At 30.4% G+C, this 24,551-nt stretch overlaps 1 long non-coding RNA gene across 1 annotated transcript; it reads right to left on the bottom strand.

Moving 5' to 3' along the window:
* Window positions 1-14,048: 14,048 nt before the first annotated feature.
* On the bottom strand, window positions 14,049-15,937 carry LOC112638325. The gene is made up of 3 exons (XR_003122951.1): window positions 15,749-15,937; window positions 14,499-14,518; window positions 14,049-14,430 (listed from the first exon to the last, which is right to left on the bottom strand). It is a non-coding gene; the product is annotated as an uncharacterized LOC112638325 (long non-coding RNA).
* Between the last annotated feature and the right edge of the window lie 8,614 nt (window positions 15,938-24,551).

Here is a 24,551-nt window from a genome sequence, read left to right as displayed (position 1 = left end):
TCGAAAACTAAGCTTCGGACAAAATTTTGCAAAATGAAAAATCGTCTTAGAATTGACTCAACAATGTGTCATTTCACGGACACAGGGGTTATTTTGAATCACCCTGTATACACGGTGGGCCATTTTAATCGATGCACTCGAATATCTCGAAAACAGCACTCTTCAGAAAGAAATGTTTCAAACAAAAATTGTAGGGTGTGAAGGGGGACATAAGATGGTAGCATTGGTTTGACCTTGGAAAGTCATTTGAAGGTCACATAAAAGTCACCTTCAATTTCTTAAATTGAACCCACTATTTTTCATTACATATTCTTGTAGCTTATCTCGAGAGCTTTCCAAAACACTAGACAAATGTTTTTTCATTAAGTACTTTTTGAGTTATAAGGCTTCAAAGTCTGCAGTACTTCGATATAAAATGCAAAATATCTCGTAAAATATTTAGTTTCCGGTAGTCTTACCCTAATACTTTTATGCACAGGATAATGAGACAAAATTATTGGTGCAAAGAAAACGTATGATTGTTTATGATAAAAAATGTGTAATTTGTAATGCACTTTTTGTTATAAACAATCATACGTTTTCTTTGCACCAATAGTTTTGTCTCATTATCCTGTGCATAAAAGTATTAGGGTAAGACTACCGAAAACTAAATATTTTACGAGATATTTTGCATTTTATATCGAAGTACTGCAAACTTTGAAGCCTTATAACTCAAAAAGTACTTAATGAAAAAACATTTGTCTGTAGTGTTTTGGAAAGCTCTCGAGATAAGCTACAAGAATATGTAATGAAAAATGGTGGGTTCAATTTAAGAAATTGAAGTTGACTTATGTGACCTTCAAATGACTTTCCAAGGTCAAACCAATGCTACCATCTTATGTCCCCCTTCACACCCTACAATTTTTGTTTGAAACATTTCTTTCTGAAGAGTGCTGTTTTCGAGATATTCGAGTGCATCGATTAAAATGGCCCACCGTGTATATATACAGGGTGTCCCAGACCACCCGTCTCACCCGATTTTTTCGTAAACGCGACATTTTAAAGAAAAATGTTTCAGACAAAAGTTTTGTGACTTCGAGGGGGACATAAGATGGTGTCATTGGTTTGACCTTGGATAGTCGTTTGAAGGTCACATAAAGATTACCTTCAATTTCTTAAATGGAACCCCCTATTTTTCATTGCATATTCTTGTAGTTTATCTCGAGAGCTTTCCAAAACACTATAATTAAGTACATTTTTATTAAGTACTTTTTGAGTTATAAGGCTTGAAATAATTTCTTAATTTTACATAAACCATAAAATATCTAGTAAACCATTCATTTTTCTATTATCTTACCTTCATACTTTTATGTACAAAATAATGAGAGGTCAATCAATTGGTGTAAAGAAAACACATAGTGGTTTCTAAGAAAAAATATGTAATTTGCAATTAACAATTCCATATTTTTTCTTAAAAACAACTGTATGTTTTCTTTACACCAATTGATTCCTCTCATTATTTTGTACATAAAAGTATGAAGGTAAGATAATCGAAAAATGAATGGTTTACTAGATATTTTATGGTTTATGTAAAATTAAGAAATTATTTCAAGCCTTATAACTCAAAAAGTACTTAATAAAAAGGTACTTAATTATAATGTTTTGGAAAGCTCTCGAGGTAAGCTACAAGAATATGCATTGAAAAATGGGGGTTTCCATTTAAGAAATTAAAGGTGACCTTCACGTGATCTTCAAACGACTATCCAAGGTCAAGCCAATGACACCATCTTATGTCCCCCTCGAAGTCACAAAACTTTTGTCTGAAAAATTTTTCTTTGAAATGTCGCGTTTACGAAAAAATCGGGTGAGACGGGTGGTCTGGGACACCCTGTATATATATATATATATATATATATATATATATATATATATATATGAGAATATATAAAACATATAAAAATATATGAAAAATGTAAAATATATATATTGTCAAAATATTGATATGTATAATAAAATCAGATTGTGAATATATTTATAAATATTATTTGTAAATTTTACAAATATACAATATTACTTCAAATAACGTGCGCAATACATTTAATATTATTAACTTTTGATTATATCGATTAGTAAACGAGTCGTGCATAATTTGTAATTTGTTAAAATAGTTATACGCATATTTGCATATATTTTTTTAAAATTTTATCTATTAATTTTTTTAACAAATTATGCACGGCTCGTTTACTAATCGATATAATGAAAAGCTAATAATATTAAATGTATTGTGCAAGTTATTTGAAGTAATATTGTATATTTGTAAAATTTACACATACTATTTACAATTATTCACAATACATTTGTTACCTCGAAATAATATATTTATATCGAGAATGGAATGGGCCCCTCCATCGCCCATTCCCATGAGACGCAACCATAAATATATGTATTTTTTTCGTCTCTCCGATATATGCAAACGAGATATTTGCACTGAGACATCTTTTTCCAACAATATTCATTTTGAAAAAGGCGACAGTCTATTTTCTGCAACAATTTTAAAAAAATGTTGCCTCATATATTTCACATTAGTGGAATATTTCTCCTTACAAGGATTTCCTCCTAAAGCTATAGTTGTAGCGAAAGCTGCAGCATAAATTCCACAGGATATACCATCAGGTTGTGCTTGAACCTTTTCAAATATTATATTATTTCTATTTATTTGTGGATAACGGCGATGAATATAATTTTTTTCTTTAGGCACCAATTTATCGTATGTACAACCAGGTAAACTATCATACACTCGAAGTTTGGTGCCGTCAAAAAAAATACATCGCCAATGATCATTACAATTTCCTCCAATAATTTGTAAGCTTTTGTCGCTACGACTTGCTACAATTATATGAGGATATTCCAAATATAGCACAGTTTGTGTTTCAAAATTAGAATCATCTCTTATAACGCGTAAAAGTAGATCTAAAGATTCATCATTTATTTTGCTATCTATAGGTAAAACATTATCTTTTACTATATATAAAGGAGCAACTCTTTTACTATATATAAAGGAGCAACTTATCTAAAAATTCTCTTTGCTTGGCTATATCATCTTCAGTTAGTTCTCTATTTTTGGAGAACTAACAACGATGCAATCGTCATCTTGTTCTGCATTCAGAGCAGTAACAACAGTTGCTTCCATTGGTAAAATATTTGAAATATTTATTTCAGATTCGATACATTCATCTTTTTGGATAATGTTTTCGTCTTCTGAATTACATTGTTGAAGACTTTTTCGATTAATTATTTTTTTCGCTGCTTCTTGTTGAGCTTCAATTATGTATTTTGGATTTCTAATTGGCATATGCCTATTATGCCGACTATCCAAGATTTCTGGAAGCATGCAATCATAATAGAAACGTGTTAAAAAGGGCAGCATTTTATTATTCCAAAATACATTGTCTCTATGAACACGTACTATTTTCATGCTTTTTGGCGTCCATACAGCGAAAATACAATAATCTCGCTGCGTTATATTTAACTGCCCTTGAATTTGATAGAAAAATCGATGATTCTGATTCATCTTATTTGAATTTTTCTTATCAAAGATGCCTTTTAATTGAGGCAGCGTTTTTATAGCCTCTTCCGATGTTAAATGCTCAGCTGACAGAGGACATTTTATTTATCTCTACCAGACCATCTCTATCAATGAGTCCATCAGGAGAAGCGCCTAAGCATGGATTTTCAATGTCAATGAATAATCCACAAGTTTTAATCTCCTTTTTTAATGTTATGGCCAATTTTGTTTTCGCAACATTTTCTTTCTCGCGACCATATTTCATTGCCGTGGTATCGATTGAAGGAGGAAATAAAATATTTTTTACAACTGAGGCGCAAGACGTTGTCGGTCTCATGCGACATACGATTCCAAAATTAGACGCCGTCAACATTTCCTGTTTCAATGAATGCCACAAATCAGATTCACTTTGCTCCATTGTATCACGTTCAATTTGTCTCCAATTTTTGGCATTTTCAAGCAATTTTTCCAAATGATTTTGTCGAAGTTGCTCAAAAATATCAAGTGGGAGATCCGATTTTTGTGATTGCGAACCATAATAGCAATCTGTTACTGATTCCCGCTTAAACTTTTTTTGCCTTCCATTTATTTCTCGAGATTCTCTGGTTCTTGCAACTTTTGCTTGTCGTCGCTTTTCCAAAGTCTCGATAATGGGAGGAACACTTTTACATATATTTTGATACATTTGCGTGAGAACTTGTTGTGTATTATATTGCACAATTGCCCCCGCAATTCTAGCATTATAGGAGCCTCGATTACCAAAATTGATGCGCTTTCCACCAATTTCTTTGCAGATTATCGAGTTGAACGATTCTGCAGGATTATTCGTTAATTTCAGCAATAAGCTATCAGAATAAGCGCTTAAATATATCATAGTACTCTGTATTTTTTGATAAAGACCGTGCAACTTGAGAAACGGTACATAATTTTTCTTCATTTCGTCAGCACAGTCACAAATACGACCGCGTTCTTTACAACGTTTATGTTCACCAAATATATGACTAGGAATATTTAATATATCTTTTTGCAATTCCATAGCCTTATAATGGTCAGGTTGCTCTTCTTTTTCTCGTAAATCGGTTGCTTTTATCACTTCTTTTCGTATCTTTAAAATGTTGTTTTTTACAATATTTCGTAGATAGACGAAACCACGCTTTCTTTGTATTTTTTGCTGAGTTGTTTCTGCTACAATCCTCAACTTTTTGCAGAGATTGCGAAGCAAATGATTTGTACATTCAATTTTTTTCACGGTGATCATTTGTTCGCGATATGGTCTGCTATCAACGATGGTCTGATATACGCTGCTATCACCATCGGCAATAATTGTTCTATAGATCATTCCATGCATTTCCAGGCTTACTCCTACTTTTAAAGCCTTCTGCTATGGCATCGCTCTCCATACTTGTGGAGCTTGCGTTACGATCGAAATTTTTGTAACATTTATAGTGTCTTGGTTCGATTCTATTTCTTTCCGCTATATCACATATCGTGCAAAATTTATTACGGATACCGACAAAAAGAATCTTTTTTGTGCGATAATCAATTATTGTAGCAATGCCGGAAAGAGAATCGTAGGCGTTGCCATACGCCTCTTCATCCAACTACCATCCGCTATAACAGTTATATACGGAATACCGTTTATTATTTCTTTTTTTTCGAGAGCGAGTTGCTTTTCAACTTCGCCAGCTATTTTTATATTTCCCATAGCTGTTGTCTGAAAATCATCGATTACATTTTCTCGATATTTCATATAAATTTTATCAGACATACATGGAATGTTTATAGCTGCACACAGTTCTTCCAATTGGGCAAAACCAATTCCAACTGTGATAGTTCCTGCTATAGCAGCCGTATTTATGTCCAATGGTTTTGGATCTGTGAGTTCTGACCAGATGTTAGCTTCATAATGGCACATTTGGCATTTGAAGAACAATTGCGTCATGAGCCCACGACGATAGGAATTTATGAGTTTCCAATCTTTAAATTGGCACTCTATTCCTCGTGCATGATTATCGAAAGTTCTATGGATTTTATTCCATATAAAAGAAATATCGACAATGCGACGGCCTTCGGGCAAATTTTCCTCGATATAAAAAGGATCTAGAAAGTCTTTATTATCGATAACAAGTGTATTGTTATCGTCGCAGTTGTCAATATTATCGTAATAAATACCTGACTCTGAAGTTGACTCTAGGCATTGAATACTTTGGGCACTAACTTTCGAATCCATCATATCGGGAAGTAATTCCACTGATTTCTTAAAATCGATGGATTCATTGCTAGTACCACAAGCATTCCTAGAGTTTATTTCTTTTTCCATTTGCCTCAATAACTGCCGCCTGCAAAGAAAAATTAATGAATTAGTATTTGTAAAATATTAAAAAATAATAAAAAGTTAAAAAAATATGAACGTTGAATCTCTGAAAAATAAGTGCAGTCTTTTGTTTAGTTTCGATCGAATAACTACAAAAATTAATTATAATACAGTACATAATTTTTGCAAACAATAATGCTTGAAATATTTTATAATTATTTTATAAGAACGCACATGCAAACCGTATCTGCAGCAAAGTATTTATAAAAGTTACCAGCACACGAATAGATCGCCTCTGGATTTTTTACAGAACGCACATGCAACACGTTTCTGGATCATAATATATTTTTAAAAGCTGCACACGAATAGCCTCTGGCACTAACTATTAAAACTACTACACAACTACTACAAAAAAATACATACCTTATTTTAAATTATTACTTAGTATACCTTATTATAAAATACAAAATAAACAAAAGACTGCAAAAAATGTTTCAGAAATTGAAATTTTTTAAATATCATTTGTATACAAGATATTCAAAAGTGTCGCATACGCCATTAGATAGAGACTAAAAATCTAAGAAATAACATGTAATTCTATTTTTCGATAAATAGTTTCACTGCAAGTAGTTATTGTAATCAATCAATCAACGCAGAACTGCAACAGGAAGCAAATAGCGAAACGCGTGACTACTTGATAATAATGAAACTATTTATCACATAAAAAAAAGTATAACATTTTATCTTCAATTTTTATTCTTCATGGAATGGCGGCGAACGTATGCGACATTTTTGAAATACCCATTATATTAACTTTTTGTTATATAATATATAAATATAAAATAATATAATAGATGTTTATTAAAAATTTTAACAATGCTGCAGAATGTAAGAAATAAAATAGTAATTGAATTGAAAAAATATATATAAAATTATATACATTATATAAATATTATATATAAATTATATACATTATATAAATTATATAAATATTTTATACATATAATATTATGTTTTGAAAATTTATTGTACTTTATTTAAAAATGTAAATTTGTTCCATAAAAATTAAATTTACATTTATTTCATAAAAATATTATTACAAAGAAGATTTATTTTAGAAAATGAAAGAAAAATAATATTTAAATAAATGTGGAATTACTGCTACATGATATTGAATATTTATAAAATGTTCAATATCATGTAGCAGTAATTCCACATTTATTTAAATATTATTTTTCTTTCATTTTCTAAAATAAATCTTCTTTGTAATAATATTTTTATGAAATAAATTTAGATTTAATCGTAAATAATTTAATATCGCTAGTCAAGTAATCAAAGGATCAATTGAAAAATTGTAGTCGACCAAACTAGCCAAAAAATTAAGTTTATTAATACAAATTGTATTAATAAACTTAATTTTTTGGTTAGTTTGGTCGACTACAATTTTTCAATTGATCCCTTAAATTTAATCTTTATGGAAAAAATTTACATTTTTAAATAAAGTACAATAAATTTTCAAGACATAATATTATATGTATAAAATATTTATATAATGTATATAATTTTATATACATATCAAGATATACATATAAAGATATACATATAAAGATATTATCATAAAGATATTTAATAAAGATATTTTATAAAGATTATTACAAATATATTATTACAAAGATTAATTTTGAAAAATGAAATAAAAATAATATTTAAATAAATGTGGAATTACTGCACATTTTATAAATGTTCAATATCATGTAGCAGTAATACCACATTTATTTAAATATTATTTTTCTTTCATTTTTTAAAATAAATCTTCTTTGTAATAATATTTTTATGAAATAAATTTAAATTTAATCTTTATGGAAAAATTTACATTTTTAAATAAAGTACAATAAATTTTCAAAACAATATTATATGTATAAAATATTTATATAATGTATATAATTTTATATATATTTTTCCAATTCAATTACTATTTTATTTCTTACATTCTGCAGCATTGTTAAAATTTTTAATAAACATCTATTATATTTTTTATATTTATATATTTTATAAATATTTATAATTAAAAATTTAATTATTTTTAAAATTTATGGACGTATTTTATTTATGGACGCATGTATGTATGTATGTATGTATGCATGTATGTATGTGTGTATGTATGTATACGAGGATAGGCTGAAAAGTTTGGAGTCTCACATAGACATAGCTCACATACACATTACTATGCTTAATTTTTTGGCGGCGTTGCATGATTTCACATTTCACCGAATTACTCAGAAACTTTCAAGTCGATGTGCGACTTAGTTTAGTCAGTCAAAACTAAATGAAGTAACGCATCGACTTGAAACTTTCTGAGTAATTTTATGAAATATGAAATCATGCAACGCCGCCATAATAACGCCATTTCTATGTGAGGCCCTAAACTTTTCATCCTACCCTCGTATATGTATGCACATATATCAATGGAAATATGCTCACCTTATAATCTAGCCTTTCTTGAAGGAAGCTCTGCATCGAGTTAGAGGCAAATGTATTCCGTCATACTTTCGCCCCATAATGTAGACACTATAAAACACTAAAAACTATAACACAAACTATAACTACAAATAAACAACACAAATCAAAACTTCTTTTATTACTTTTTCACTATATCGATTCGATCAGGTTATAACAGTAATGTGTTATAACAGTCGCGCGCGCTTTTCGTATGGACGTCCTGTATCGCGCACTCCAACACCGAGTATCTGCTTTCGTTTATTTTACTTTTGTATGCACAACATAACGAACACAGCTGTTTTTAAGAAGAAATATATAATTGTTAATCGCAAATTACATATTTTTTAATAACAAATGTGTTTTCGCCAATTTATTCCTCTCGTTACTTTGTGCATAAAAGTAAAGATAAGATAAACAAAAAATGAATATTTTACTACATATTTTATAATTTATACAAAATTAAGAAATTATTTCAAGCTCCATAACTCGAAAGGTACTCAATGACAAAATACTTTATTACAGTGTTTTGAAAAGCTTTTGAGATAAGCTACAAGAATATGTACAGGAAAACATAGGTTTCCATAAAAAAACAAGGAACTTTTATGTTATCTTGACCATGCTTTCCAGGATCATAATAATATTGCTATGTAATGCGCCCGTAATGTAATATAAAACCCTACAACTTTTGTATGAAAAATTGTTTTCAAAAACGTTTTCAAGATATTTTACTAGGGCGGTACTTTTTGCGCACGCCTTATGTATAAAAAACAGTTTTAATATTTGTTTTCCAAATTATTTACATGTTTTAGAATTATAGATCATATATATATACTTTTGTTATTGTGCAAAGAAAAATACTTATGTAAAAATACATATTCGTTAATATAAAATATTTATTGATAGAAATCAGCAGAACAATAATGTAAATTGCAATTAAATTTTTTTGGCTGTTTTCCATTAATAAATATTTTTGCTTACCAAATATGTATTTTTACATAAGGATTTTTCCTTACACTAAAAAAATAAATTTATATGATTTATAATTCAAAAATATAAAAAAAAATAATATCAATAAAAATAATATTAATACAAATAATATTAATAAAATTATTATTAATATTAATAATTTATTAATATATTAATTAATATTATAAAATTAAAAAAAATTATAAATTTAATTAATTACTATTAATAAAAATAATATTAATAAAAAATATAAAAAAAGTAAATAACTTATACAACAAATATTAAAACTGCTATTGATGTTTTAAAAACGCAGCAATGCCGAATCTCGAAATCGGCCAGATCGTTTTTCTTTCCAAAATGGAATGAGGCGACGTTGCCAGATAGAAGACGCGGCGCACACGCACACGTGCCTCGCTGACCGTGTGCGTGTGCGCCGCGTCTGCTTTCTGGCAACACTGGACTGAAAGAACACCGTGGACCGTGGACTGGAAAGAACCAGTTGATTCTTGTGCGTCGTTTGAAATAGAACAATGCCTCGATGTAAGTATATTTTATACATTTTTCAAATTTATATATATATATATGTATATATATATATATATATATATATATATATATATTATAATAATAATAATAATAATAAATTTATTTCAGCAAGAAGCGAGGGCAGCATAAAATCAAAAAAGTCGTCGCCACTATTATCAAAAGTGAGGATGGTGGCGACGAAGGCGTCGTCTTCAGCGGACAGGAGAGTGACGACGACGGCGCCGCTACCAGCCGACGGAAGAGTGTCAACGGCGATGACGCCGCTGTCCGCCGACGGGAGAGTGTCAACGGCGACGGCGATGACGTCGATACTAGAGGACTTAGGGGACATGAGAGTGAAACAAAACATAAACAAGGTGAATATCATAATATTTTAATAAATTAAAAATAAAATTTAATAAATTATAATTATATATTTATATAAATTATAATATATGATTGGGAAGATTACTTGTACGTATGTGTGCATATGTGTATGCGTAGATTTTTTATCTATACATTTTATTTTTATATTAATATATATTTTTTTTTACAGCACATTAATGAAGCGGTTCGCAGAGCGGTGACCCGCGAAAAGAAAAAAACAATATGCCGCACGTGGACGTGCATTCAGACCCATCACCACACGGCCCATACAATCAAAATATGTGCACGCACCGCCTGTACAACCAAGATATGTGCACACACCGCCTGTACAACCAGAATATGTGTACGCACCGCCTGTACATCCAAGATATGTGCACACACCGCCTGCACAACCAGAATATGTGTACGCATCGCCTGTACAATCAGGATATGTGCAGGCATTGCCCTTACGACGAGGACATATATACGCACCGCCGTACAACCAGGATATGTGCGCGCACCGCTCATGCAGGCAGGATATGTGCATGCATCATCCGTACAGTCAGAATATGTACACACACCACCCGTACAACCAGGATATGTGCATACATCGTCCGTACAGCCAGAATATGTACACGCACCGCCCATACAACCAGGATATGTGCGCGCACCGCCAGTGCAATCAGGATATTTGCTAGCATCATCCGCATCATACTTTCAATATTGAAAAAAAATGTATGTATATTTTTATTTATATATATTATATGTAATAGTTATATATATATATATATATATATATATTTCTATGATTAATATATGATTATTATTATTTATGTTACAGAAAATGTACAACTCTTGGAAGCGGAGAAGCCTTGGAAGTGGAAGTTAGATGATTATTATCAATAAAATGCTACAAAAGAATAATACATATAAACAAATATTGTATTGTAATTACTAATATTCTCGTAAAATGTCCACTAAGTATCATAATATTTTTAAATAGATGCCATAAGTTTACAAATAAGTATCTGATAAAAGATATTAAAAATTTATATATATAAATTATAAATATTAATTCTGAACATCACCATAATGTTCAGAATTTATATTTATTCGTATAAATTTTTAATATCTTTCGTCACATACTTATTTGTAAACTTATGACATCTATTTAAAAATATTATGATGCTTAATGTATATTTCGCGATAATATTAGTAATTACATTACAATATTTGTCTATATGTATTATTCTTTTGTAGCATTTTATTGGTGATACAAAAGTCATTATATTAGAAATAGAGACAAATGAATTTTGAGTATTAAATGTTTTAATGGATATAAATAATTTACAGATTCAAGAATAAGAATTTTTATAATTCTAAAGCTAAAAACATATCTCAGCTGAATATGAAAGAAGTACAGTGACAAAAAAATTTATATGAAAATTATGACTTGCCAGACAATTACACAGATGGGTTCTTCTTAGAACAACTGCGTAAAAATATAAAACCAAATAATGTGAAATGACTGAAACGATAACTTTGGGTGCCAGTATATCCATACAATTGAGCATTATAGCACTTTTTGTCATAATATTTAAATAAATATTATGACAAAAAGTACTATAATGCTCAATTAAATAATTAGTGGATCACATCAAATGTTATTGTAGTGTCAGGCATATTAACAATTTTAAGCCCTAAGCCTTAAGAAATTGACCAATCACAGTCTAGTATTAACAGAATATTCGATTGTGATTGGTCAATTTCTTAAGTCTTACGCCTTAAAATCTCATTGTAGAAGACGCTTAACACGTCATCTACAATGGCAGTAGGATTAACGGATTAAAGCAGTACCTTAAGGAATTGACCAATCACATTCAAGCATTAAAAGAATACTCGAATGTGATTGCCCAATTTATTGAGTTACAGCTTTAATTCATTAATTCTACTGCCATTGTAGACGGTGCTTTAAGGTCGTCCTAAGTGGCCGTAGCGTAAGGTTGTAAGGCGTAAGATTCAACTAATTGATCAATCACAGTCAAATATTAAGAGAATACTCGACTGTGATTGGTCAATTTCTTGAGTTTTACGCCTTGCAACCTTATGCAACGGCCATTGCAGACGAACATTTAATCCCGATCTACAACAGATAATTTAAGCCCTAAGCCTTAAGAAGTTGACCAATCACAGCCGAGCATTCTCTTCATTAGCCGTGTTCCGAAATTGTTACCTGTACTGCAAATTCTATAGTGCACGTTACGTATATTATATATTTTCAGTGTTGGCAATAAACTGGCAGCAATTTCGGAACACGGCCATACTTGAATGTGATTGGTTAATTTCTTGAGACTTACGCCTTACAACATTATACTACGGCCATTGTAGACGACTCTTGAAGCGTCGTCTACACTGAGATTTTAAGGAGACTTAAGGCGTAAGACTTAAGAAATTGACCAATCACAATCGAATATTTTCTTAATACTTGACTATAATTGGTTAATTTCTTAAATCTTACGACTTAAGTCTCCTTAAAATTTCATTGTAGACTACGCTTAATGTAGCGCCTATAATAAGATTTTAAAGCGTAAGGCTTAAGAAATTCACCGATCACGGTCTATTATTAAGAGAATATTCGATTGTGATTGGTCAATTTCTTAAGTCTTACGCCTTAAATCTCATTGTAGAAGACGCTTAACACGTCCTCTACAATGGCAGTAGACTTAACGGATTAAAGCAATAACATAAGGAATTGACCAATCATATTCAATCATTAAATGAATACTCAGGGCCGGTTCTAGTTAATGCGGGGCTGGGTGCAAAAAAAAATGCGAGGCCGATTCTTGCAACTCAAAAAAAAAATTTAAAACAAAGATATTTTTCTCTCCAAAATAAAAATTAACATAAAACCTTTGAATAATAATCTTAAAAATTAACTTTTCTCGCTTTTGCGGAAGCAAAGTCATTAATCACATTAGAAAAATCGGTTTCATGTGATATCTCTTTTTCTATTGACATCATGGCTAGTCCCACCAGTCTTTCCTGTGATGTATTTGAACGTAAGTAGTTTTTTATTAGTTTAAGTTTTGAGAAGCTTCTTTCAGCAGAAGCAATTGTTACTGGTATAGTTAATAATAAAATTCTAATCGCAATATAAATATTCGGATAGACTAGATTTAGTTTTGATTCAATTAGGTAGTTCAGTACATCTAAAAGGCAACTTTGACTGTTTTCTGGAACTATCTGAATGAAAGTGTTACGTTTTGAGATTTCGTTGTTACGTCTCGATCGTAACTTCTCACGTATTTATTTGTTACGCAATTGTAACTTCTCTCTATTTCTTTTTCAGGGCAACCTGCCAAGCCGGCTATACCCTAGGACGCCGAGAGACTAAGAATCTTTTGCGCTTCTTTCAGGAGAGGGATTGACGATGGGAAATAAATTAGGTGCGTTGAACCTGACCCAATTTATCCTTTTTGATCTGTTTTCTTTTATTAGTTTACTTCCTTAGAGCTTTACAAATTTTTTATTATTGTTATTATTGTTATTATTTGACAGTTGTAGATAGTGTATATCGTTATACGTATAGATGTGTGTATGTAGTTAATGTTCTTCTCTATAGCATTTCTAATGCGATATCTAGATATGGTTATTATTCGCGGTTGTTGAAGAAATTATCTCGCTGCAAGTATTCGTAGATCTCGATAAAATCTTCGTCTGTTAGTCCTGCGAGGGGTTGGATACTGCTTGGTAAGACTAGGTCCTCTGGTTCCGGGTAGAAATTTGGTTCAGGGGGATCCAGAACTTGACCTGGGTTGGATGGACCAACCTCAGTTTCTGTGCTTTGTTCTATGGGTCTTCGTTCTTCCGGTATGGAAGGAAGATCTTCCGGTGTCCTGACCGGCGAGTAGCTGGGATTAGATGAATCCTGGATGGGGGAGTAATTGGGCGATGGCGGCCTGGCTCTGGGCTGTTGTTCCTCTTGAAGAACCGCTGGAGGGTTTCGGGGAGGACGATAAGGGTATGCGCGGGAGGGCGCGAAACTACGCACTGGAGAGTACCTTGTTACTCTGCTTGTTAAGTCGTTCTCGTCGGCAAACAACTGACGAGCTGTAGGGAGCCTAAGTACCGACCGGGAGGCACGCCTGCGGCGTATACCCGCGGCACGGAGGGGAATTTCGCGTCCAACGGAAGAAGTTCGGCGGGGGTTAACCATCTACCGAGGGAATACGACTATTTAGTATGTTTGATACGATTGATTTAACACAAAAGGGGTTTACTTACGATGATGCGTAGAAAGGTACCTGTGAAGATGAATGGTTTTATAAGGTAAATGTAGTCACAGCAAGGTGGTTCATAGAGTTAAGACGAATAATACGGCTTAACGGATTATTGTGAGATAAACGAATGTAGATTATGATAGTATATCTCACTCGTTCTCATATCATGGTTGAAACGTTCGGCTATATACAGTTCATTGGGGTACAGCAATTAATGATTTATTTAATATATTTTGAATTTTTCAGGGGCATGCGGTTGCACCGAGAGGTCCGGAAATTCAGGGGGTACAGACAAGGATACGGGTAAGAGCGGCTGGCTTACTTCAGATAAGTATAAAATTCATAAAATGTCTTCGATAGTTAACTTGTAAGCCAGTGCATTAATTCTATTATTTCGACGGATCCTCTAGGAGCGAGTCTTAGATTCTGAGTCTAGTATCGATGTGCAAGACGTCACGTCACAGCGGCACAGGATCCACGGAGAAATTCTTTCAGAGAAGCTCTCCGTGAAAGCGGCAGAGGAGTAGAATTTGCTACTCAATGCACATCGAGTGACTAACTCGAACGACGCTACACTCTAGGATACGCTTTGAGCGTTCTCAGAGGATCGGTTGAAATTTAAATTATTCAACTCAAAGAAGGATTTAAAGTCTGTATACGGAAAGGTAGGATTCGAGGAAAATTGTCGTACAACGGATGATAATTTATCTAGCATATACTGAATTTCCAGGAGCATGCGGCTGCACCGAGAGGTCTGGAGATTCAAGGATACAGACGAGGATACGGGTGAGAGCGGCTGGCTTACTTCAGATAAGTATAAAATTCATAAAATGTTTCGATAGTTAACTTGTAAGCCAGTGCATAAATTCTATTATTTCGACAGATCCTCTAGGAGCGAGTCTTAGATTCTGAGTCTAGTATCGATGTGCAAGACGTCACGTCACAGCGGCACAGGATCCACGGAGAAATTCTTTCAGAGAAGCTCTCCGTGAAAGCGGCAGAGGAGTAGAATTTGCTACTCAATGCACATCGAGTGACTAACTCGAACGACGCTACACTCTAGGATACGCTTCGAGCGTTCTCAGAGGATCGGTTGAAATTTAAATAATTCAACTCGAAAGAAAAATTTAAAGTCTGTATACGGGCAAGTAAGATTCTGGGAAAATTGTCAATAGGCCTAGAATAAATCGAACTAATATACAAAGTTATTATCAAGGTTGATTAAGAATGATTATTATTTTATTATTTCCTTACCGGATGACGGGATCAATGGATGAATGCAGGCACCGCTGCTCCTTCCCTGGGTTGCTCGACCTCGGTGAGAACCTGAAGAAGTGGCAAGGCAGCGCAGAGAATGGCCAAAGAGTCAGAGGTTGCTGGATGGTAGCACTTTATTAAAGTGTTAATGTTGATACAGCTCTCTTAATAGAGATTGAGACTAAGTCCCGAAAGAAAAAGTCAAAATCGCGACTAAGTTATTTTCGAATAAGTTAAGGTGTCCGGTAGGCTTCTAGGTTTTTCCTCTTCGAGAGCTGGAGATCTGATGGGCGTAGAGAGAGCTGAGACACAGGCGAGTTAATGGCTTAAAGGCTAGAGAGCGGGCGAGAGCGCAGACTTGACGCCTGAGGTGCCTTATATACCTTCCTCTGGTTCGATGTTTAATGGTAGGGAGAAAAGGTGGGCCTCTTAGGTGATTGGTGGGTCGGCTGCTGGAGCTATCCCTTCCTGCTATGAGTTTGCGATGTGGTGGGTGAGAGTTTTGTGGTAGGGATTGCAGGTCTTGAGTCTTAGATTTATTAAATAATTTTAGAATAATTTTTAATAATGATTTTTAACAATCAGAATTTTTTTATAATATCGTATTTATGTTATTCGAAAATTTGAGTTCGATTTATAGCAATTGTTTAAATTTTAAGTGATATTTTGGTAAATTCTGATGTATTAAACCATTATTATTACAATGATTTTTACAATGGTGCGTATATAGTTAAAATTAATAATTAGTAATTAATTAATATTTAGTAAATTAATAACTAGTAATAATTAGTAAAGAAAAATTTAGCATTTGGATTGCAGATTCTAACGCAACGGATGCGAAGATGGCTTATCTCTTTTTCTAAAAATAGATACGCTGGATGTCCTTCGAAGAATGCTCACTGCATTCTTTCTCTTTATAAGACACATTAGTAACAGTAATATTTTTTAATGAATTACCTTTTAAAATTCGTTTACGTGGTTTAAATTGGCATATTACACGTATTATTTCCAGGTTTAATAATTATCTTAAGACTAATTATTAAGATTTATCATTTACAATATATATTTTTATTTATTTAATAAAGGCTTCAACAATTAGAATTTTTCGTGGTTTTATAGGTATATATTTTAAAATTTTCAAAGTCGACTTTTAATGATTACTCAAGTCTATGAATAATATTTTAATAAATTCTAATGCGTTAAGCCATTATTATTACAATAAATTTTACAATAAGAATATATGGAAATTAATTATCGCTTCGCTTAATAGTTATTATGTCGCTAAAAGAAATTTTATTCTTACAATTCTCGGAACAACGTATGAAAAAGCGGCTCGTTTTACTTCTAAGAATGATCACGACGGATGTGCTCGAAGAATTCATTGCACGCTCTACCGTGATCTTTTATTCAAGAGGTCTTTTGATTCTAACAATATTTTATTCTTTGAAGATTTTCATTTGGGCGACTTTCATATTAGCACATATATATATATATATATATATATATATGTATAGATATGTATTCGCATATTGCTTATGAAAATTGATTTCAGCAAGTTTTTACTGAATCGTATTTAATAATAAGAAAAAATATGGAATTGTTAATTGCAAATTACATATTTTTTCTTAGAAACAACTATGTGTTTTCTTTACACCAATTGATTCCTCTCATTAATTTGTACATAAAAGTATGAAGGTAAGATAATCGAAAAATGAATGGTTTACTAGATATTTTATGGTTTATGTAAAATTAAGAAATTATTTCAACCCTCATAACTCGCAAAGTACTTAATAAAAATGAACATTATTATAGTGTTTTGGAAAGCTCTTGAATTAAGCTATAAGAATATGCAATCAAATGTAGGGGGTGTCATTTAAAAAAGTCAATGTGACCTTGACCTGACCTTGACGACGCCATCCAAGGTCAAACTGATAGAATCAGTATATAGATCTTCTTAAACCCTACAACTTTTGTTGGAAACACTTTTCTGTAAAACGTATATTTTCCGAGATATTTAGGTGTTTCCACACTTTTGGTAGACCCTGTATATTTGTAAATTTCCATCGCGACGCTTATTTATTGTATTTATACCTTTATTTTATTGAGTTTTGTTATAAAATATATATGCGTATATGTAAATTTATTCAATTTATATATTACGTATAGTACGCACATATATATAGGGAGATTTCTGGACATGTTCATATATATATGTGTCAATTTCTATCGCGACGCGTATTTATTGTATTTATACCGTTATTTTATTGAGTTTGGTTATAAAATATATATGCGTATATGTAAATTTATTCAATTTATATATTACGTATAGTACGCACATATATATAGGGAGATTTCTGGACATGTTAATATATATATGTGTCAATTTCTATCGCGACGCGTATTTATTGTATTTATACCGTTATTTTATTGAGTTTGGTTATAAAATATATATGCGTATATGTAAATTTATTCGATTTATAGGTTACATATAGTATGCATATATATATAAAGGTGTATATTTTTATCTATTAATATATGTTAATTTTTCGTCCTGACGATTGTTTATTACGTCTCTACTTTTATTTTATTGGATTTTGTTATAAAATATGTATGCATATGTGTATATGTAGTCAGTTCATATGTCACATATAGTATGCATATATATAGAGGTATATGATACTGGATAATAGTATAATATTAATAGAGAATACTTTGTTAATGCTTAATTATAAAAGAGAAGTCGATGTATTAATTTGGTTTGCATTCATGCGAGCGCGAATTTAGATCTTCCCTCTGCCTTTAGGTCGGGAGAGGATGTTTAAAAATTCCAATGGAGATAACGCGACGTGCTGGACTTGGCCTTGCACGCTTGTTCGACTCGTAGAGTTATACGCATAATATTCTTTGTGCAATATTATTCGTAAGTACACATATTATTTCTCTATTTCTCTCGTGTTTTCACGTTTTTATTTCCTTTGACTTAATGATATATGTATATTATGCATGATAAGAAGTTGCTGTCATTATATTCATTGTTGAAATTTTTTTTTTTTATTTTTATTTAATAAAGTTTTAAATTTAGATTCTAATTTTTGAGTGTTATTTCACACGTTATGCAGCTGGGCCTTATTCATTTCTCGGAAGATTTTAGTCTTACATTATTAAATTTGCATATGTTCATATGCACGTATATATATTTTTTTTTTATATACGTATAAAGAGTGCTCATATGTGAATGTTCGTGGCATTTTACAATTGTGTATATACATTTTATATTCATAGTAGCTATAGATGTCCATCTTTAATATTATTATTTTATTAATTCAGGTGATACTTTTGCCAGGGGGGTACCCGGTGAGTAGGAACACGAATGTAGGGTGTCCATTTATTTTCGTCATATGAAGACTTACTAGTAAGTAATATTCTGACATAATTATACTTAATAAGGTTTGGTATTATGAAATTTTGTCATTAAAGTACTTGAAAAAGGGGGATTATTATAGTTGAAAACTTTTTATATGAAGTGTTAATATTTTATAAGGCTTGGTACATGCATTCATATATAGAAGAGTGTGATCGTAAATGTTCATGGTTGATTTTTGATGGTGTTCATTGGCCTTATTCTGATTTTTAAATTATTTTAATTTAAATTTATGTTATTTTGGTTCATTTATGCTAGTTGGTTTTTCTTTCTTTTCATTGGCTCATGTGTATATGCCTTAAGCATATAGATGCTATCCATTTTGTTATACTTAATGCTTTGCAAATTTTTATAAAATATTGACAGCCTCGTGTTAGAAATTATTATTCTTATGACCAAATATTATTTTACATTAATTTTTCAGGCATCCAGGAGGGGGGTCATTATTATTATTGGTTATAAGGTGGATGCATATATATATATACATATATATATATATATATATATATATTCATGTGTATAATTGTTAGAATTATTTTGTAGAATTTGAAGCTAGATTTTACTACCAAAATTTTGTTTCTGAAATTTTTTAATCATTAATATTTTATTAATTTATGGTCTAAGAATATATATTCATTTTTATTTGTTTTTAGGTGTCAACAGGTTTAGCAAGAAAAACAAGCAGTGCTGAATTAAAATGGTTGATGGTCAAGGATATATTATTATTTCTAAGGGTAAGTCTTATTAAAATTTATGCAAATTCATTATTGTTATTATTATTATTTGCATTAAGCAATTTCAATTTTAATCATAGAGAATTATTAGTACCATATAATTTATTAGTTTTATCAATTGTTAAATTTTGGTTATTATCTTACATTTTTATTTATAATTTTGTCTTTACAAGTTTCATAGGATATTTATTAAATATTCATTGTTAGTTGGGGATTAATATATATATATCTTGTAATTATTCAATGGCACTTAAATTATATTATTATAAAATATTTTAACATTTATTATTCTTGTATTTGTTATGTTATCCTTGTGACGATATTAAGTCGGATACTAGTAATTTTGATTTTAATGATATTATTTAGAGGGAGAGTTCGTTTGATATTTATACGATTTTGTTTTGTATTTCGATTATTAGTATCGCGATATTATTTAGTGCATAGCTATTAATTTATTTGGTTTTATGATTTATAGGTTATACTGGGAACAGTATATCGATGGTCAATGGAAAATAAATATTATCGTCGTGAGGGGTTACATCTATATACCAATATGTTGGAATTATTATCCCAGAGATGTATACGAGAGCATTTTCACCCAAATTTGGACGTCATTTTTTTGATGAATTAGTCGACTAGTGTGGTGATCTACTTGGTCATGGTATCATGATTATATTATTTTTTATAATTCTATTGTAAAAGATCTCGAAGTTACAACACTTTTGGTTGGTAAATTTGATTGTTAGCATCATATTTATACTTCTAGTGAGTAGGGACTGTTATTTTAGAACTATATACGGGAGCATATTAGGACGTGTACTTATTTTGATTAATTAATCGATTAGTACGTTGATCTACTTGGTAATGGGATCACAATTATGCCCTTAGTATATCTCTATTGTAAAAGATATCGAAGTTACAAACATTTTAAATTTTTTGTTCATGGGGTTGCCTTCAAAATTTTACTGCTAGAATAATCACCGGGGAAGCTACTAGAAGGTCGTCAGATTTTTATCGTTAATCTTTATTCGTTTAATGAATTATCCTAACAAAGTTTACGCCAAGTATTGGCTTTATTTTGTATTAATTGTTTTATTTCTTTTACAGGTTACCGAATGGGAGCGTACATGTATTTATATACGGGGAAGAAGAGGGTTGATGGATCAACATTTCTACGTCGAAATTATAGGGGTTGTTTCAACGCATAATTATATTATAATATATATATATATAAACATATATATATATATATATGTTTTTTAGTTAAGACATCGGTGTTGTAAGGATTTTTGGATTATATAAGTATTTTTAATGGTAGCTACTATAAGACGTACCTATTATATTATGTTATTATATTTTTAACACGTTTGAAATATTTAATTATTATATTTTTAATTATTTAAAGGCGATTGTGTTGCTCTTTGTGATTATATAATATGTTTTGCCTGTCATGTCCTATGCATATTAATTATTTAATCAATTCTGTCAAGTAATTTATCAAGTCTGTCGCTAAAATTTAATTATTAATTTATCGTTAATATTTGATTCTTCCAATTATATTTTATTATTGATGTTTCAATTAAAATTTTGAGATTCGTTAACTAATTAATTTTTCTTTTTCAGGTGCAGGACTACCGCGGCTTTACCTTTGAATGATATTTGGATTTGTCGATGTCGAGGTGGATGATTATTAAAAATCGCTCACATCGGCGGGGATTTTATATAGATCTTGATTGTTAGTATTAATTTCTTTTTAGAGGTAGTTAAGGAATACAAGGTTTAAATTATATTATAACTAACAAGAATGTGTATACGTATATGTATCAAAATTTAATATTGGTTTGTATGTCTTAAGATATTAATTTTATAAACGGCATACACTAAGATTTATAAACGTCGATACTTTTTGCTTTATATAAATGAAATATTGAATTATCATTAATCATATAATAATTTTAAATTTTGATTAATGCATTGAGAATTTCGATTGTCCATATATCAAAATGATTTATCTAATTATTACAATTTGTTTAGGAATACTGTTGCTGGAAATATCTTTTATTAATTCTCATTGGTCAAAGCATTGATTTCTCAAGGGATTATTATTTTGTCTTAGTTTATTCGCGATATCCGTGTAGGACAAAATCGTCGTGTTTAATATATGTACATGTATGTGTATTAATTATATTTTTATTATATATTTTTCCTACACGTTATTAGAGAATATATATATATATATCATTGGGAAAGGGAAGCTTATAAATCATTTCATATTTATGGTTTGATAATCATGAAGAAATTACATAAGTAAGCGTAAATATTTCCCTTTGTTTTATTATTTATATATTTATAATGTTAACTTATTATTTTCTTTTGCTATTACAAGGGATCCATATATGTATATATTAATTATACGAATTTAATTTTCTATAACATGGCGATTGACTATTATTGTTAGTAATTTGCCTTTACGCGTATTTATATTTGGGTTATGTAATATATGCATGTGTCCGATTTACAATTTATTAAAATTTATGTCCTTGAGTTATTGGTTGGACATTTGTCATGAAATAATTTGTAATTAATGTGCAGCGTTAAATGTGAATTTTTATATTTTGATTATATTCTTGGAGGGTCATTATCCTCTTCAATTATTTATAAGAAATTGTATATAGACCTTTTATTAATTACGATTGTTCTTTTTCAGGTTTCTAGTGGTGAGAATCTACATTTAAGAGAGAGTTTACGTGGAAAAAGAGAGAGATGTTCAAGCCATGAGATTATGCTACAAGATTCCAACGATATTATAAGCATAGACGTTCTTATTATATATATATTTTTATTTATTCTTGTTCAACAAAATGTTTTATAAATTAATTTTATTTCATCGAAAAAAAAACTCTTTATTAATTTCTGGTTAGCACATACTATATTTATTTAATAAATTCTGTATGTCATAAAGACTAATTAGGGGACTTTTATTTATCCGACAGATCAAATAGAAACAGATACGATTTTAATTTTATTTAATTTATTCTCTTGAATTTTAAGTCATTATATTTATAAATTTTGTTGATGATCAGGTACATTTGTTGTTCCATTTTGTGTATCTATGTGTATGTCTTGTGTTAATAATTAGGTAGTTAGTATCAATATAGCGATTTTATTTCAATATATGTAATAGAATTAATCATGATCAGATATTATATATGTAGCGTATGTATATTTGAGTAAGGTATAATTTGAGTAATATTTGAGTCTTATAGTTCTCCTAAATAGTAATGGAGATGTTAGACACAAAATTTCAGATATATATGTATATATAAGAGGGTATTTATGCTTGTTTAAAATGTAATCTTATTTCAACAAATCTGTTGGTCATGGTATTAGAGTTTATTATTAGAGTGTCATGTATAAGAGTTATAATTTTCTTTTGAACGTATTTACGTTTGTTCTCGGTTATTGTTCGTAATGTAATGAGTACGTATTTTTACTGAGTGGCTTTATATGAATATATATATATGTCACTATTGTAAAGACGATTTTATTTAGTTTTTGTGCAAGTTTATTTATTAATTATTTGTATTAAGCATTTTTGCTTGTAAATCAAGTCTTTGCGTCCCTTTCTAATAGGTTTATTATTGTTGTAATAATTATTTAAAAGGGCCTTGTGGAGCAATTCCATTAATGCTAATCGTTGAGGGTTTTTGATTCTTACTTTATAGAGTGTTTCCTTGTCTCTACTGGAAAATATGGATTACTAGATTTGGCTTATATCGATGGTTTCCTTTACAGATTCTTAAAATTGGGGATCTATGTACGAGTAACGCGTATAGGCGGAAAATATTCTAAATTATTTGAAGAGTGTGAATTATATATACTTATCGGAAGGATAATTGATCTTACACTTTACGATACTTTAACTAGAACTTAAATCTATTCTACGTAAGTATATATATTTTCTTTTTCTTTTCTTTATATATTAGTTTTTTTTTTTGTATTTCATCTATTGTGTTTTTTTTGTTAACAAAATGAATCGTTATCGAATCTGTTTCATTAGACGATTGATTTGTTTTGAAATAATGAGAGATATTGTTAAATATTGAATTCTTTACTTATTATGGCTTTATGATTTTCAATATTAGTTAATTAAAGTTTATTCAATAAGTTTCCAATGATAACGTTAGGTTCATTTTGTTAGATTTTGTCTATATATATATATATATAAATATATTTGCTATTCCTGGTTTTACGGTTAGTTCCACTAGTATAACGAAATTTATATAGAGTAATAACGATATGATAATAGAAAGCTGCTCTCTCACAAAATTCAAACCCATCTCATCAAAAGCTCAATTGTCTCGTTATCCGTTTCATCGGGAAGGATGAATTAATTCGTGTGTTACGTCCCGCAATGAAAAATTTTCAAAATCTTTATATTACACTATATCGCATATTAAAATTTCCGGAAAGTGAATGCGTGTATCATAATCTTACCTACTATTGTATAATGTGAATGTTCGTATATATATATATCTGTCCCTGCGGCGTGATAGCGGATCTGTGTAGTACACCATTGGAGTTCGCTACAGAATACCTGAAAATTATAAAGAAAATATCAATAAAATGTTATTATAATATTAAT

Source organism: Camponotus floridanus, unplaced genomic scaffold (assembly GCF_003227725.1).
Source record: "Camponotus floridanus strain SB8 unplaced genomic scaffold, Cflo_v7.5 scaffold287, whole genome shotgun sequence".
Lineage (NCBI taxonomy): Eukaryota > Metazoa > Arthropoda > Insecta > Hymenoptera > Formicidae > Camponotus > Camponotus floridanus.
Note: the sequence above shows the minus strand (reverse complement) of the source record. Positions and strands in the feature narration are given on the sequence as shown.